Genomic DNA, 17,670 nt, shown 5'->3' with positions numbered 1-17,670 from the left:
GGCCACCGTGGCTGCTGGAGGGGCTGGGCCCGCTCTCCTGCCTCCTGCGGCCGCCGACTGGCGCCGGATATGCCACCTCGCCGTAGATCCTTGTCTACTCTGGGGGGCGGAAGTGGATGGTGACGGTGCAGGGCCTAACCTCCTTGCCAGTGGCAGGTGTCTGGCCAACATCTTCTTTTCTTCGTCCAGCTTCGAAAACCTCTCAGTCGCCTATTTGACGGCGACTCCAAAGAGCCCGTCGTCAGAAAGGGGGGCGTTCAAAAGGGACGTCCTGTCTGCTTCCTTCATGGTTGTCAGGGACAACCAGAAGTGTCGCTCCGCGACCACCGAGGTGGCCATGGACCTCCCTGAGCAGACGGCCGATGCCTGTGTTAGGTGTAGGATGGCGCCAGAAATCCTGGACGCCTCCTCCACCTCCTCTGGCTCCAGCTCTGTCTTACCCGTGGCTAAACGGGACAGAGCGGCTGCCAAGAGGGCAATGTTGTTAGCTGCTGCTACAGCTTGGGCTCCCAAATTGATGGACTTCTCTAACAGCTGTGCTGTTCTTCTGAGATGGCAACATGGCTTTTCTGGAAGAGGGCCAGGGACTCGAACCCGGTACGAGATACGCCGCCATGGCGCTCTCTAACCTGGGGATTCCCTTGGCTTGGCCCTGGAACCTTCCCTCCACTCTAGTGAATGGGAGGTACGATTTAGCCGGCGAACGCGCCGCTAAAGGTGCCTCCCATGAGCCCTCGACGTATTTTGCCAATGAAGGCATGGCAGGAGCCAGTGGCTCTGCCACTCTTCTTGGCCTGGAATAAGGGCCACCCTCCATTAAATCAACCTCCGGTGCGGAGGGAACAGGGGGCAGCGGTATCTCCAGCCGTCTGGCAGCTCTCTCAATGAGACCCGGAAAGTCCGTCCTCAGAGACGCTGCGGCGAAGGACAGGGCTTCTGATTTCTCAGAGCCTGTGTCGTCATCACCATAGGAACTACAAGCCCTCTCACTAACCAAAGGAAAGGGGGGCTTAAATGTATGAGGGACGGGGTCTGACTGTTCCATAGGAATGTCAGCCTCTTCCTCATAGTCCCTATCATCCCCTGAGTCTGCGCCATCAGATGACGCCTCTGAAGCAGAGGCTAGTATTGACAACACGTCCTCTAGGGGGATATCCTCCCTAAAAAACGCCCAGCGCTGCTTCCTCTCCTTTGTAGAAAGGAGGGCGCAGGAGGCGCAGTTAGGGGGACTGCAGACGCCCTCTTTGGCATGCTGGGAGCCTAGACACACGAAACATAAGTCGTGGGAGTCGCCGGCCGCCATGGAGGAGCATCTGCATTGAGCTCTGAAAATATCTTTTGGGGGTGGAAAATCTCCTGGTGTGCTCATTTTAGGACGACGTCGATGACTGGATATTCGACGGCGTTCTCGTCCTGAGTCTTCTCTTCTTCTCTTCGTCTCTTCTTGGCTTCTTCAGTCTAGTCCAGTCGCTGAAGATAAAGGGAGGCTGATTGAGGGGAGGCATCCCCTCTTATAGGGACACCTGTACTCCTATTGGCTGCAGGTGTGTGCATAATTTTGTCTCAGGCTGATGCTGCCTTAGGGCAGTGGGTAAACCAATAGGGGCAGAACTCCCCTATGGGGCGGAGCTCCACGATATAGAACCTGACAGTGTGTCTCACACACACACATTTTAAAAACAATGATAGTTAACAAAAAAAAATGTCACAAAATAATGTCTATGACTGCTTTTGTAATTAATTCCCAACATTCACAACAGTCACTTGTTTTGATAGCTCCACAACGTCACTTTGGGTAACTTGTTAGCTACTAGCGAACATTACCTCAGCTAAGTTAGCTAGCTAGCCTAAATGGCATGATGGAGTGACAAGTTGTGAAGCTTGCAATGCTAACATTAGCTAGTTAACTTCCCACTCCTATCTAGATACAGACAAAAATGTAATGATCAAGAACAGATATTAGCTAGCTGCAAACCTACTAACTAGTTATATATCTGTAGCTAGCAAAAGCATCATAATTCTTAACTGGTCCACTAGCCCGCCTATTTTTGTGTTGGAGTGACCTCAGGTGCTCCACCGCAGTTTGACGCCGTATGTAGTCGATTGAATTCTGACAGTTGTCAAAGTTGCGTCAATTCAAATCTGGCATTAGGAACAAAAAAGGTCAACACGACTTCTAAGATATACTAGTTATTTTAATTAATGCAAAAACCTTCAATGGTAAATATGATGTTTCATATATACGGGCTCTTTGAAATACCTCGCAGGGCACTTCAGAGAACTAATCCATTGTTCTAGGTTCTTGCTCAAATACTCTGACAGAGAGAGTTTCCCACCTCTCTGCTGACCAATTAGAGTAGAGACTTGAGCGTGGTTTAGACTTACTCAGCCTATCCGTTGGCGCACAGGCTAGTCCCCCGCCTCTTAGCGCATCCCTGTTTCCAGGCATACGTTCATCATAACAACCTGTCATAGTGAGAAGAGCCAGCTCCCTTAGACACCATTCCTACGTCCAAGGAAGGTTCACAGATCACAAAGAACCAGTATATTCCAGTATCTGGAGACACAAATCCTTATCTCATTTTACCCCCTAAAACAGCTCTTCACATCAATCACAGCTTGCCAGGTGTCACAACCTACATTAGCACAGTCCAGAATGCATTCTTTCTAAGTTAGTCATCCCATCAATTATGAAAACAATAAATCCCCAATAATCCCCCTTTTCACACCTACTAGGGTGTGATTCAAAAAATAAGAAAACACAGGGTGTCATTCATTATAATACAATACAAACAAAAAGAATCACACTTTTATTAATAGGCCATAATGATCCTAAAAAATTTAAACCCTCAGTCCATCTACACCCAACTTGCAAATAGTTACCAGTCATCAAAGAACATCAAACCATAAAACACAGGATTAATAGAACACAAAACATAAGACTATTAAAACATAAAACACAAACAGAGAAGTACATTTTGACTCCCTTTTGACACCCTCTAGGGTGTGATTCCAAAAATGTGAAAGGGAAAATTTAAGATTCCCTCTGTTGACACCATTTATGGTGTCACTCCAAATAACAGTTTGAACAGAATATAAACAACCCTGAGTATAACAGGATATGGAAATTAAATCACATCAAAAAATGTTAATAAACGAAAAATAATAATTTTAACCCTCTATTTCTCCCCTACACCTAACATGTACTGAGTTGGCTACCAGCCACCCAGGAATCCTTTACCTTCACCTCAGGAGGAATAAACAATCACAGTGGTTAGTAAAAACACAAGGTAATAAATGAGCAAAAACTGAAAATAAATGCGTGTATATATTTTACTAGGCAAACCATGGATCATCCAACTTGGTCTCAGAGTCAGTGGCAGAGTCACCCGCAACATCCTGGGCCGGCAACAACGGCATCACTCCTGACACCCGCACCACTCCTACCACTGACTTCCTGAGAGAGGGAATGATACAAGCAGCACAACACATCAACAATAAAAACACAATTACTAGGGTCAGAAATCCAGTAACCACCATAGAAGAATACTTACCGAACCAGTCACTTAACCAGGAGAACAGCCCACCACTCCCCACTCCAGCCATGCTCTTCATTTCTGCTGACAACTTATCCAGGCCAACTAGGGCCTTTGTGATGCTCCCGTCCGGGCTAGTATTGTTAGGAATAAACGTACAGCATTGTTCCCCAAACATCTTACACACACCCCCTTGGTTAGCAAGCAACATGTCAAGTGCTAGTCTATTTTGACTAGCCACCCTAGAGGTGGCCTCTAGTTGTTCCGACTTTCCAGTCAGGGCAGTGCGTGTGTAGTTAACAAATCGCTGTTGGTTATAATAGATGTAATTTATCCAAGATCGCTGTTTAGCAGCATCTATGGCAGGTCCTATGATTGGCAACAAATGCCACAACCCATCATTCCTGTTGAGTGCCTGGAACTGTAATGGTACTCCCACAGGCACCCCCAACAGGTTAGAGTGGATCTCCTCTCCTGCTGACCATGGGGCACTACGTTTCCCCCGCCTCATTCTCTCTCTGTCTGGGGCTAGCTGGGCGATGCCCAAAAGTTGGTCTGAGGAAACATCAATGATGGTCAGAGGTACAATCAAACTGGCTAATGCACACGTGCCCTGCCAGTCCCCCTTTAGAATCGGGGTTAGTTTTCTATTTGGCCCACAGATCCACCACACATCAGCCACCCCCTTTGTCTGGGTTTTACCCTCTACTGGCCAAGTGCTGTTCATAGTTACATTCACAGCACAGTCCCCTGGTGGTAGCCTACCATAGTTAACACCCTTACCTGTTCCAGTAATGCAACTGTAATTACCTCCATAAGCCTGAACTCCTTCAGGTGCCTTTTGTGGGGGAACCTCAGGGAAAATCAAACTTAGGGCTTTGCACAGGGTGGTGTTTGGCAGTGAATGGTAGAACTCTTCCAATATGCACTGCCATCCTTCCCCTTCTCCTAAAGCGAATGGGTGGGTTGCCAACCCAGGTCTTGCATGCCCACAGATAACACAATTCTGCCTGACCAGTGTCCTAGCCGTATACCTCATGTATGCCAACCACATATTTTCTTTCCCTTCATAACCAGTTTCTGTCCCCAATTGGTCGCTGTCCGTTATATCCCTAACATTAATCACCCGAACGGGGTTTGGTACCTTAGTGGATTGAAGCTGAGCTGGTCCTGGAGTGGTGATGTGGTTCAACTGGGTCTGTCTCTCCCCAGCTGCAGGTTTGGGTGTGACCACGATGGTGAACACACCCATGGTGTCTGGTCCGGATCGTACTGCTGCTAAGGTGTACACACCTGCGTCTGTAAGTTTAATGTCTTGGATGGTTAGTAGGATTTCATCGCCTTTACATGCACCCCCTTTTGACCCCTGCACACCCCTTATCATTGAAAACCTAGCTGCTTTAGAAGCATCTCCTAATACATATGGATAGCCTCTACGCCATTCCCAGAAGGTGCCAACATTTGTAATCATAAAATCCCAATATGGACACCACTTTCCCTCACACAGATAAGTACCTCTCTTTAACACATGGGGATACATTTTGTTACAGTTTTCCTTCTGGTTCCAATTGCAACCAGTGTCCCAAATTCCACTAGCCCTATTCCTCCATGACCAGATCTTACATGGTTCTAGGGACATCACTTGAGATTCCCCTTCCTGTAAGGTAATGACTATATTATGATACTGACTGGATGTCACTGTTCCCCATAGGGCCAGCCCCGCTAGTAACCATAACATCCTCCCCTTCTGCAGCCAAGTCCTGTTGTACTTGATCTAGAGTTCTTCCTGGAACTATATCTTTGGCACAATGTGTTCTGTGGTACCACATGTCCTTCTTACTCGTGTTTACCCTCAGCGAGTGACTTGATACCTCTTTCACCTGAAAAGGCCCTTCCCACCTTGGCTCCGTCCACTTCCTGGAATGCACCTTCACTCTCACCCAATCTCCCACCAGGATGTCTCTGTTCTCGTCCGTGGTTTCAACAGCAGGAGTGCGCACTTCCACCACCTGTTTAGACAATCTTTCAACAAGAGAAATTAGTGCCTGCATGTAGTCTGTATATCTGATTTTTGCAATATCTAGCCTAGGCATACTAAGATTGTCTGCTGGTGGCCCTGGCATTCTGCGTCCTGTCATAAGCTCATGTGGAGTCAAGTGGGTATCAGACCCAGGTGAATTTCTCATTGACATTAGAGCAAGGGGTAGGGCATCTACCCATTTCAGTTTAGTTCCGGCCATGATTTTGGCAATTTTTCGTTTCATCGATTGGTTAGCTCTTTCTACGAGTCCTTGCGATTGGGGGTGGTATACTGACCCAAACTTCTGGGTGATTCCTAGGGCCTGCTCTACCTCCCTTAGGTGTTTATTCTTGAAATGGGTACCGTTGTCAGAACGGACCATTCGCTGGACCCCGAACCTTGGAATGAGGTCTCGCCTCAGCCACTTAATCACGGCCTTTGCGTCTTCTCTTGCTGTGGGGATGGCTTCCACCCATCTGGTGAATCTGTCCACCATTACTAACAGGTACCTTTTTCCTTCCACTTTGTTGTCCTATCCCATGTCCGTGAAATCTATGCAAATGTCTTGAAATGGTGCATCAGGTATTGGGAAGCTGCCTATCACTGCTCCAAGTGACACTTTGTTGTTGTATTGTTTGCACACTTCACAGCTCTCTGATGTCTCTCTTGCCATGTCCAACATGTGTGGATGCCACCATGCTTTCTCAACTGATTTTGCGACACTTTTCCATCCTCCATGAGCCTTCTCATGCTCTCCCCTTAAGATTGATCTGAGGAGTTTTGCAGGTCCCACTGTTTTTCCTGTGTGAGATCTCCAAATCCCATGATGGTCTTGCCTTGCTCCCTGTCTGCTCCATACGTTCTGTTCGTAGGCGCCTGCTGCTTCTTGCAACTGTCTTACTGTGTCTGTCGTCAACTCCTCCTGTCCTTGAGTGGCTCGTTGCACCATCTGCTGGGCATTGTATCCTCCTGCATCTTTTGCTGCTTGATCAGCCCGATCATTTCCTTCACGCACTCTGGTGCTTTCTCTGCTGTGACCTTTGCACTTCATTATTGCCACTCGTTTGGGAAGCTGGATTGCATCAATTAACTTCTGTACTTCAATCTTGTGTTTGATGGGCTCATTTGAGCTGGTCACAAATCCTCTCCTCATCCACTGTGGTCCATCAATGTGTGCAATCCCATGTGCATAGGCAGAGTCTGTGTAGATGTCCACATTCTTTCCTTCACTTAGTTGTAGAGCTCTCCTCAACGCCCTAAGTTCAGCTAGCTGTGCTGAAGCTTCATTGGGACCAAGTTTCTCTGCTTCCATTACTTCATGTCCTCCTTCTGTGTCTTGTTTCACCACTGCATAGGCAGCAGTGTTTCCTTCCTTTGGGTCATTTGACCTGTAGCAGCATCCATCAGTGAACAGGGTGATTTTGTTCCCCTCCAAGGGTGAGTTTTGCAGGTCCATTCGGACTTTGATCTGTTTGGCTGCTCTATCCTCACAGACATGTGGTTCTCCAAGACCCATACCATCGGTCATATTGGTTGCTGTTGTCACATATGTAATGTGCTTTCCAGTGATGGCCTTTGTTATGCTGGATTTTCTTTTACTGGACAGTGTGAAAAGTTTGGAGCCTATAAAAGCGGTCACCCCATGATCTGTATTGATTTCAAGTGGATGTCTCATCACAATGTGGGCTGTTTTACCTATAGCTTTTGCAATGGCAGCCATGTGTCTGGCACAGTCAGTCTGTCCTGTTTCAATGTTGTCCAGTTTCGCGCTATAGTAGTGTAACACTCTTCTTTCCCCCTTTTGTTTCTGATACAGGATGGAATGTACATAACCATCCTGCTCAGAAACATCCAAACAGAATGGCGTGGTGTAATCGGGTAAGGACAGTGCTTCAGCCTGTGCCAGCGTCTGTTTGAGTTGGATTAAAGCTGCCTCTGCTTCCGGAGTCCACTTAAGGACTGCTGTGAGGTTTCTGTTTCCTGCTTCTCTCAAGATTGCCCGCAGTGGTTCCACTTTAAGGCAGTATTCTGGCACGTGCGTTCTGCTATATCCAGTAAGGCCAAGAAATGACAAAAGGTGTTGTACAGTAGTAGGTTTGGGATGTTCCAAGATGGAGGTCCTCTGAGCCACAGACACAGCTTGTCCCTTCCCTGACAGCACTCTTCCCAGGAACTGGACACTTCTCCGACAGCACTGCACTTTCTCTTTCTTTACCTTGTATCCCTTTTTGGCCACCAACAGGAGAAGGGACTTGGTGGCCTGCAAACAAGACTCAGCAGTGGGTGCTGCCAACAGAAGATCATCAACGTATTGGAGTAGTGTCACCCCCTCAGGTAATGTTAGTTCTTCCAAGTGGCTCTTCAGGATAGCGTTGAAGATTCCCGGGGAATCACGGTAGCCTTGTGGAAGTCGGGAATACGTAAATTGCTGCCCTCTATAGGTAAATGCAAAAAGTGGCTGGGACTCTGGATGTAATGGGATGCAGAAAAATGCATTGGCGAGATCCACTACTGTAAACCAATCTTGGGTGGGTGAAATGTTCTGTAAGGCCAGATATGGGTCTGGTACAGGTCGAACATCTGGTACAGTTACTTCGTTGATTGGTCTGAAGTCCTGCACCATCCTCCATTTCCCAGTGTCACCTTTCTTTACTGGAAGGATGGGTGTATTCCACACAGAACATGTTGGATATATAACCTGTCCTTTTTGGAGTCCTGATATCGTAGGCGCAATTCCCCTCGTCTTCTCTTCACTGAGAGGGTATTGAGATTTGTGAACTGGGATAGTGAGTTCACTTTCTTTTCGAATGGAGACATGGAGACAACCACTGGTTCTACATCAACCAGCCCCACATCTTCAGCACTTGTTGTCCACAGTTCCTCTGGTAGTTGATTGAAAATGTTAGGAGTATCCGGATGATCAGTCATCTCCCTGCCATGGTAACGTGACCTCCTCACAACCTCTGGTTTTGACACATCATCCACATTGAGTTTAATACTCCATACTTGATTTCCCTCAAGGAATGCGCTTTCCACGTTGTAACAAGAGGTTTTGTTCCACCGTAGGCAACTTGCTGCCTTTACCGCTGGTCCCAGAGATCTTGCCTCATATCCAAATCCCACGAGAAGGGTAACATGCGGCACAGAATCACTAGGAAGAGCAAACCATTTGTCTGTGAGTACCACGTCTCCATCCATGACCATGCAGCTGGTAGCCACTCCTTCTTTGAGTATGTACATATAATTGCTGGTCACAATCGGGCGCCTATCGTCCATTTCCTCCTCCCAGGCTTCATCATATGCTTCATCCAAGTCCCTGGTATAGTTCATTGTCATGTGCGGAGGGTCCTCAGGTGGATAGTATGCATTTAAGGTCTGTATCCAGACCTTCCATAGTTGGAACTCTCTGCATACTCGGGGAGCATCAGGGTCAGTATCCATGAGCTTCAGCCAGTAAACATATGCTTCCTCCTCATCTTCCTCGTTTAGGTGTGTTCCCACATATAGCATGTGAGGGGGGTCGGATAGTTTTTTCATGATTACTGGCATGAGATCATCTATGGGCGTGATGGATGCATGTAGACCCTCCTGGTTACAATAGATACTACATCCCAGTTTGGAAAGCAGGTCCCTCCCCATGAGCCCCATTGAGCATTCCGGGTTGTATAGAAACTGATGTGTAACCTGTTGGTCATCCCATACAACCTCCAATGGAACTGTGTATAGCTTTCTCATAATAGCCCCAGAAACCCCAGAGAAAGCTTGTGTTTTGGTAGTGAGTTGATATGTTGCTTGTACAGAAGACCATGTACATCCTGTATCAATCAGCATATTATGTTGTCTTCCTCCAATCAAACATGTCACTATCGGCTCTGAACCTGGTGGGAAAGTGTAAATGTTGGTGGTGGGATCCTTATGGGTTTCTGGGCAGCTTCATTGGTAATTGTGTTCATCACCCAGCCATGACATGCTGGGCAGGAAGGCAGCGTTAGGCACTGCTGGGTCTTGTTTTCGGTTCTGCTGTTGTGGTGGTTGGTGCTGCTGGACTGGCATTCCTCCTCCTTGCCAGTTTCCCCATCCTTGCTGGTATCTCGGTGCTTGTCTTCTGGACTGTCCCATGTAACCCCTCCCTCTTTGTTGTCCCTGTCTTGGGAGATAACAGTGTCTTGCCAGGTGGCCATGCATCCCACAGTTAAAACACCCTTGGTCAGCGTATCTAGGGGTGTATCCCTGTTGTCGTGGTGGTATATAGGGTTGCTGGTATGCGGGTGCACCATATCCAGGAGGACCAGAAGGTGCCATCATTCCCGTCATTGCCTGTATTACAGCAGTAACTGCAGCAGTAGTATCATTTCCGGGTGCAGGAGTGGTAGGATTAGATGTTGGGGTACTGGTTACCACCATTTGTTTTCCCGGCTTGTCCTCTGTCAGTTGCTTCTTCAGAACCTTTTTCTGAAGTTGTTTGAGTTCATCCTCTTCCTTTCGCTTAGCCTCTCTCCATCGTTCCACATGGTGTTGTGCTATCTCGGTAAATTCCGGAATTGATTTTGCGGTGATTGCCACAACTTTTTCACATTCAGCTCGAGCCTGATCCTGGAGTCCCCCCAAGCAGTTTGTCAGGAAGAGGTGCTTCATGGTGTCTTTTCCTGGTTCTTCATTCCATGCTTGCCTCCAGAGGCACTTAGCCCTCTTCATGTATGCTGGTATGGTTTCATCGTCATTCAATATCAGAGTTCTCATCAGTTCGGGTCTGGCCTGGGTAGGATACTTCCTCCTTATGACATCCCATATGTCACTGCGGTGAGGGTCAAATCTTGTAGCCGACCCCACTTGCCCTCTCAGTCCCCCAGAGGTCATTATCTCTCTGCATTCCTGGTCTCCCATACACCTGTTCATTACAGTAACCATATCACCTATGGTGAGTTCATCCGCTGCTGTGAGACTCTCAAAAGACTTCACCCATCTGTGTCCAGATTCTTCAGGTTGGGGGAGACAGTCCACCAGGGTCTGTATGTCTCTGTGGGACCATGGCTTGTAAACTGAGGCCCCCCCTGGGGTCTCCCTCAACGGGTACTGCCCCCCTTTGTGTCCTTCTCTGGACTGGGCCCTGGCTCGGGTATGGTATGCGGGTCCATCATTGTTGTCCCATATATGTCTCCATCAAAAGCTCCACATATGAGTTTTTGTTGTTTCCCTCTTTCCTCCTCACTCTCTTCCCCGTCTCTGAGGTCAATACAGTGTCCCCTTACTGGTGAGCATTCACTTTCACTTCCGTTTTTGTTCGCTTTGAGCTCCATTTTTAACTTGTGCAATTGTGCTTCCTGGTGTCGTACTTCCTCTTTTATCATCTTCAACTCTTCCAGTCGTTCTTCATCTCTCTGTCTCTCAAGTCTCTCCCTCAATTCCCCTTCTTCAGCATCCTTGTTTCGTTGCCACTCCCCCTGGGCTAGACCACCCCTTACGTTTCCTCCAGTTAGGCTCATTCTCTCTTCCTTCTCACTCTCACCGTCACCGTCAACACTCCCTCCTCCTTCTGTTCCGCATCTGTTCCCCGTCTCTCCCTCAATTCTACTCAGTTCAAACACTCCTTTTTCTAGCGCTCTTGCAGCTTTTAAAAGTACGTCAATTTCTCCCCTTCTGTCAGTCCTATATCGCTCTTTCTGACCCACATTCCTTCTTCCCCCTCATCTGTCCTTTGTTGATAGTGGACTTTTCCCACTATATCCAGAACCGGAGCCATTGTTTTTGGGTGGTCGTCATATGGTGGTGGCGCTGTTGGTAAGGGTGGGTATAAACGGGTCCTTTCCTTTTGTCCTGTTTTCTCCGCACACAGTTTCTTCAATTTTCCAAGCATTGCTAGGCCAATCCTCTCCTTTAGCTTTGCTTTCTCCTTTGCGTCTTTAATTTTGCCACTGCGGGGCTCTCCTTCATTTTTTCATTCGCCTTCTGCTTTCTGGGTTTTCCGTTTCAACGTCTCCAGTATTCTCCCTGGTTCGCCTTCTACAGGCACTCCATCGGGGGACAGTATACAACCATCGTCTATCCATTCCCTATAGAGTTTTTCTCCTCGCCTGCTCCATTCCTTTCCATCTTTTCCTCCGTTTGTTTCAAGTGTGGATTTTAGAGCCTTCAATATTCTTTCCGCTTCTCCGCTGGTAGTCATGTTTTTTTTGTTTTAATTTGTAATATTTGTCCGTTATTTAGTTATTTAAAGTACATCTATCTATTATTCCCACCTAATTAGTTAAACTCTGCGCCAGGTTATTTCAGCCTTAATTATTTGAAAGCAGTATTCTTACAGTGCCACACGTCAAATGGTAAATTGAACGAATAAACCCAAGTGTTTCAATTATTTAACCAATGGTTGATACATCAAATTAAACGCCACACATCAAATGGTAAACTGAACGAATAAACCCAAGTGTTTCGATTATTTAACCAATGGTTGATACATCAAATTAAACGCCACACATCAAATGGTAAACTGAACGAATAAACCCAAGTGTTTCGATTATTTAACCAATGGTTGATACATCAAATCAAACGCCACACATCAAATGGTAAACTGAACGAATAAACCCAAGTGTTTCGATTATTTAACCAATGGTTGATACATCAAATCAAACGCCACACATCAAATGGTAAACTGAACGAATAAACCCAAGTGTTTCAATTATTTAACCAATGGTTGATACATCAAATTAAACGCCACACATCAAATGGTAAACTGAACGAATAAACCCAAGTGTTTCGATTATTTAACCAATGGTTGATACATCAAATCAAGCGCCACACCATATCACTTCAATTTACTTATTTAAAACCAGTATTATGCTATGTCAAACATCAAATGTTATATTTCAAATATATCAGTTCAAACGTTTTAGTTCAGTCACACTCATTCATCACTTTTCATTTCATGTTTTCGATTGTCACTGACGGGTTATATGGTTTGAGTAACCACAAATCTAACATTTATTCCCAAATTATACCGTTTGGACAGCCACAAACGTCTTTTGATTCCCAACTTGTTTTCTATCAAGGTATACAGGTTTATCATTCACACTTTCATGCATACGACAACACTCGCACTGTCTAACTTTTTATAGTACCTCCTATGGGTGTCTTTTGTTAACGTTTGCACAATTTAAACCTTATTTCCTAATTGTAATTCTCATTATTTACTGTTTTAAAATATTCTTTGTATTCACAGCCAAAAATGGTACACAGTTAAACGTAGTATACAGTTATCACACAGCAAAAATAGTACACAGTTATCGCACTCACTCACAATACAGTCAGAATCCTATCACACAGTCAAATATGTCACACAGTCATAAATGACACACTTATATTCCACACACAATCTATTTGGGCACACAGCCGCGTCTATTTTATTCAAAACACTGTGCTGAACCTAGCCGCAACCCTTAGTTACGGACCTTGCCAGTCACCAGTATTATCTAAAATTTACCGAACCCAGCCATATCCTTAAAGTTATGGACCTTGCCGGTGTAATTCTTCGAACCTAGCCGTACTGTCGTAGTTACGAACCTTGCCGATAGCAATTACTTAAATCAATGATTCCCTATATCTCCGAACCTTAGCCGTATTGTCGCAATTACGGACCTTGCCGGTAGATGTCAGTATTGTCTCCTGAACCTAGCCGTCTCCCAGTTACGGACCTTGCCAGTCACCAGTATTATCTAAAATTTACCGAACCCAGCCATATCCTTAAAGTTATGGACCTTGCCGGTGTAATTCTTCGAACCTAGCCGTACTGTCGTAGTTACGAACCTTGCCGATAGCAATTACTTAAATCAATTATTCCCTATATCTCCGAACCTTAGCCGTATTGTCGCAATTACGGACCTTGCCGGTAGATGTCAGTATTGTCTCCTGAACCTAGCCGTCTCCCAGTTACGGACCTTGCCGGTAGAATCAATACTCTCTGGTACCATGGTTTAACATCACATTTCACCAAAGGTTTATTTGTCACAATTTTGTGCTTATCTACTCATTATAGTTTCATAATTTAGTTCACTTACATCAGACAGTTGTTTCACAAAATTAATTTGAATAAAGCCAATTTGCAGATCTTTAGTTATTTAACAATAGGTATCTGCTTACCTTCTTTAAGATGTCCGGACTTTTTGTGAAACACAGTCCAATGAAAGAGATGACCAATGGGCCGGACAGTACCCAGCGAAGTCCCTTCTACCAGATCACGTCGAGGTCACCAAATGTCAAAGTTGCGTCAATTCAAATCTGGCATTAGGAACAAAAGAGGTCAACACGACTTCTAAGATATACTAGTTATTTTAATTAATGCAAAAACCTTCAATGGTAAATATGATGTTTTGTATATACGGGCTCTTTGAAATACCTCGCAGGGCACTTCAGAGAACTAATCCATTGTTCTAGGTTCTTGCTCAAATACTCTGACAGAGAGAGTTTCCCACCTCTCTGCTGACCAATTAGAGTAGAGACTTGAGCGTGGTTTAGACTTACTCAGCCTATCCGTTGGCGCACAGGCTAGTCCCCCGCCTCTTAGCGCATCCCTGTTTCCAGGCATACGTTCATCATAACAACCTGTCATAGTGAGAAGAGCCAGCTCCCTTAGACACCATTCCTACGTCCAAGGAAGGTTCACAGATCACAAAGAACCAGTATATTCCAGTATCTGGAGACACAAATCCTAATCTCATTTTACCCCCTAAAACAGCTCTTCACATCAATCACAGCTTGCCAGGTGTCACAACCTACATTAGCACAGTCCAGAATGCATTCTTTCTAAGTTAGTCATCCCATCAATTATGAAAATAATAAATCCCCAATACAGTCTTTGCTGAAAAGTACTCCTCCATCCTCGTACAGTTCAGCTGGAAACTCCCTGGCTGTTATTCTGGTCACCAAGTGTTTACTCCTCAGCTCCTCTGCTGTAAATCCGGGCATTTTTAGCTAGATAACATTACTTAAGTCCTCAGACTGATGCCATTCCTCACTGAGTTGTCTGCACCACTCACACAAGGGATCAGTGGTGGAAAAAGTACCCAATTCACTCAAGTAAAAGTGAAAGTCACCCAGTAAAATACTACTTGAGTAAAAGTCTAAAAGTATTTGGTTTTAAATATACTTAAGTATCAAAAATAAAAGTACAATTGTGAATCATTTTGAAATTCCTTATATTAAGCAAACCATACGGCACCATTTTCTTGTTTTTTAAATTTACGGATAGCCAGGGGCACGGTTTACAAAGTAATTTAGTGAGTCCGCCAGATCAGAGGCAGTAGGGATGACCAGGGATGTTCTCTTCATAAGTGTGTGAATTAGGGTTCGAAACAGCAGGTCAGGGAAAAGGTAGCACGTCCAGTGAAAACAGGACACCGCTTACCAGCATGTTTGACAAGCTTTATACATTTGTATCACAAACACTTTTTTTGAAAGTCAAGTTGAAAGTGGCATTTTTGGCAATTTGTAGACCAATACAATAAATTAATGTGAAAATGTGTATTTCAGAATCTAGACATATTCCATATGTTAGAGCACACTATAAGGAGTATAATAAGGAGTATAATGACACCAAGATGTTGTCTGTATTATGTACGGTTCACGGATCATAAGGTCTTACAGGAGGCATGTATATTATAGGTCTAAAAAGGGCCTAATATTCCCACTTTCATCATAATTTTCTAAAATGTTTTTTATTTTATTTATTTTTTATTATTTTTTTTAATTTTTATTTTTTTAGTCATTTAGCAGACGCTCTTATCCAGAGCGACTTACAGTTAGTGAATACATATATATTTTTTTTATACTGGCCCCCCGTGGGAATCGAACCCACAACCCTGGCGTTGCAAACGCCATGCTCTATCAACTGAGCTACATCCCTGCCGGCCATTCCCTCCCCTACCCTGGACGACGCTGGGCCAATTGTGCGCCGCCCATGAGTCTCCCGGTCGCGGCCGGCGGCGACAGAGCCTGGATTCGAACCAGGATCTCTAGTGGCACAGTTAGGAGTGCATCGCAGTGCCTTAGACCACTGCGCCACTTGAAGTTTCTATGTGAGAATTGCCACCCAAAATAATCTGATAATCTGATACCCAAAATATTTCCCGCTTCCTCTGGCGTGGAATCGCCCCAAAGGGATGAGGGTGAAGTCCACCTCTAGTTAGTGTGTGTTTTTGTCGTGTTGAGAAGAGTACGCAAACCATTTTCTCAAGGACCACTCCGTAAAGAGACAACTCTCCATAAAGGTACAAAGACAGAAATGTGTGTGTCCTCTTCCTCTTGGACCAGAAAAAATACACGTTTTGCTGTATCCGCATTTGAACTCCTACTTTTTGACAAGCAAACTCACTCTCTCATTCTCTCGCTCCCTCTTTTCACCTTTTCCTCCTTGCCTTCCCTCCTTTCCAGGGTTATTCATAACTATGGAGACACTGAACTAAATGGGATACTGCCAGTCGTCTGGCTTCGGTAGACCCTGGCCCAGACATGGCCTTCATCTCCTTCACTTGTTCTCCCACAACTACACTGAACAAAAATATAAACGCAACTGGAAAATGTTGGTACCATACTTCATGAGCTGAAATAAAAGAGCCCAGAAATGTTCCAATACACACAAAATGCTTATTTCTCAAAAATGTTGTGCACAAATATGTTTACATCCCTGTTAGTGAGCATTTTTCCTTTGCCAAAATAATCCATCCACTTTACAGATTTGGCATATCAAGAAGCTGACAAAACAGCATGATCATTACACAGGTGCACCTTGTGCTGGGGACAATAAAAGGCCACTCTAAAATGTGCAGTTTTGTCACACAACACAATGCCACAGATGTCTCAAGTTTTGTGGGAGCGTGCAATTGGCATGCTGACCGCAGGAATGTCCACCAGAGCTGTTGCCAGAGAATTGAATACTAATTTCTCTACCATAAACTGCCTCCAATGTCGTTTTAGAGAATTTGTCAGTACGTCCTACCGTCCTTACAACCAAAGACCATGTGTATGGCGTCGTGTTGGTGAGCGGTTTGCTGATGTCAATGTTGTGAACAGAGTGCCCCATGGTGGATTTGGGGTTATGGTATGGGCAGGCATAAGCAATTGCATTTTATTGATGGAAATTTGAATGCACAGAGATACCGTGACGAGATCCTGAAGCCCATTGTTGTGCCATTCATCTGCAGCCATCACCTCATGTTTCAGCATGATAATGCACGGCCCCATGTCACAAAGATCTGCACACAATTCCTGGAAGCTGAAAATATCCCAGTTCTTCCAGGGCCTGCATACTCACCAGACATGTCACCCATTGAGCATGTTTAGGATGCTCTGGATCGACGTGTAGACAGCGTGTTCCAATTCCCGCCAATATACAGCAACTTCGCACAGCCATTAAAGAGGAGTGGGACAACATTCCACAGGACACAATCAACAGCCTGATCAACTCTATTCGAAAGGAGATGTGTCGTGCTGCATGAGGCAAATGGTGGTCACACCAGATACTGACTGGTTTTCTTATCCACACCCCTACCTTTTTTTTAAGGTATCTGTGACCAACAGATGTATATCTGTATTCCCAGTCATGTGAAATCCATAGATTATGGTCTCATTTATTTATTTCAATTGTCTGATTTCCTTATATGAACTGTAACTAAGTAAAATCTTTGAAATTGTTGCATGTTGTGTTTATATTTTTGTTCATACATCAAATTCACTGAAAACTGTGAAATGGTGACAGCGCGAAACCTCAAAAGGCGTTTGGCTTCCACAGCTTCTTCGACAACATAGAGGATGGTGATGGCCAATGTTACCAACTGCTCCCAGACCAGGTTTTACCGTACTAAGAGGTGGGCAATCTGAATGAACAAGGGTCTGAGAACCTGCCGGATTAGGTCAACGAAAACCACACAAGACACAATGAAGACAGCAACATAGACCAGATCATCATCAGCAGGCCCGCATGGAATATGCGCACGCCGAATTCTGATGAATATCTGCGGAATTTCAAATAGACCAGCTGATAGAGAAGTTAACAAAAATGTACTTGTTGCTGAATTTGCCCAAAAGTGTCCCACTCTCCCAACCATAGCCCATCGCCTGCAGTGGTGT

The sequence above is a fragment of the Coregonus lavaretus genome (genome assembly GCF_964263955.1).
Source record: "Coregonus lavaretus genome assembly, chromosome: 38".
Taxonomy (NCBI): Eukaryota; Metazoa; Chordata; class Actinopteri; order Salmoniformes; family Salmonidae; genus Coregonus; species Coregonus lavaretus.
The sequence above is the reverse complement of the archived record's forward strand: the minus strand, read 5'-3'. Positions refer to the sequence as shown.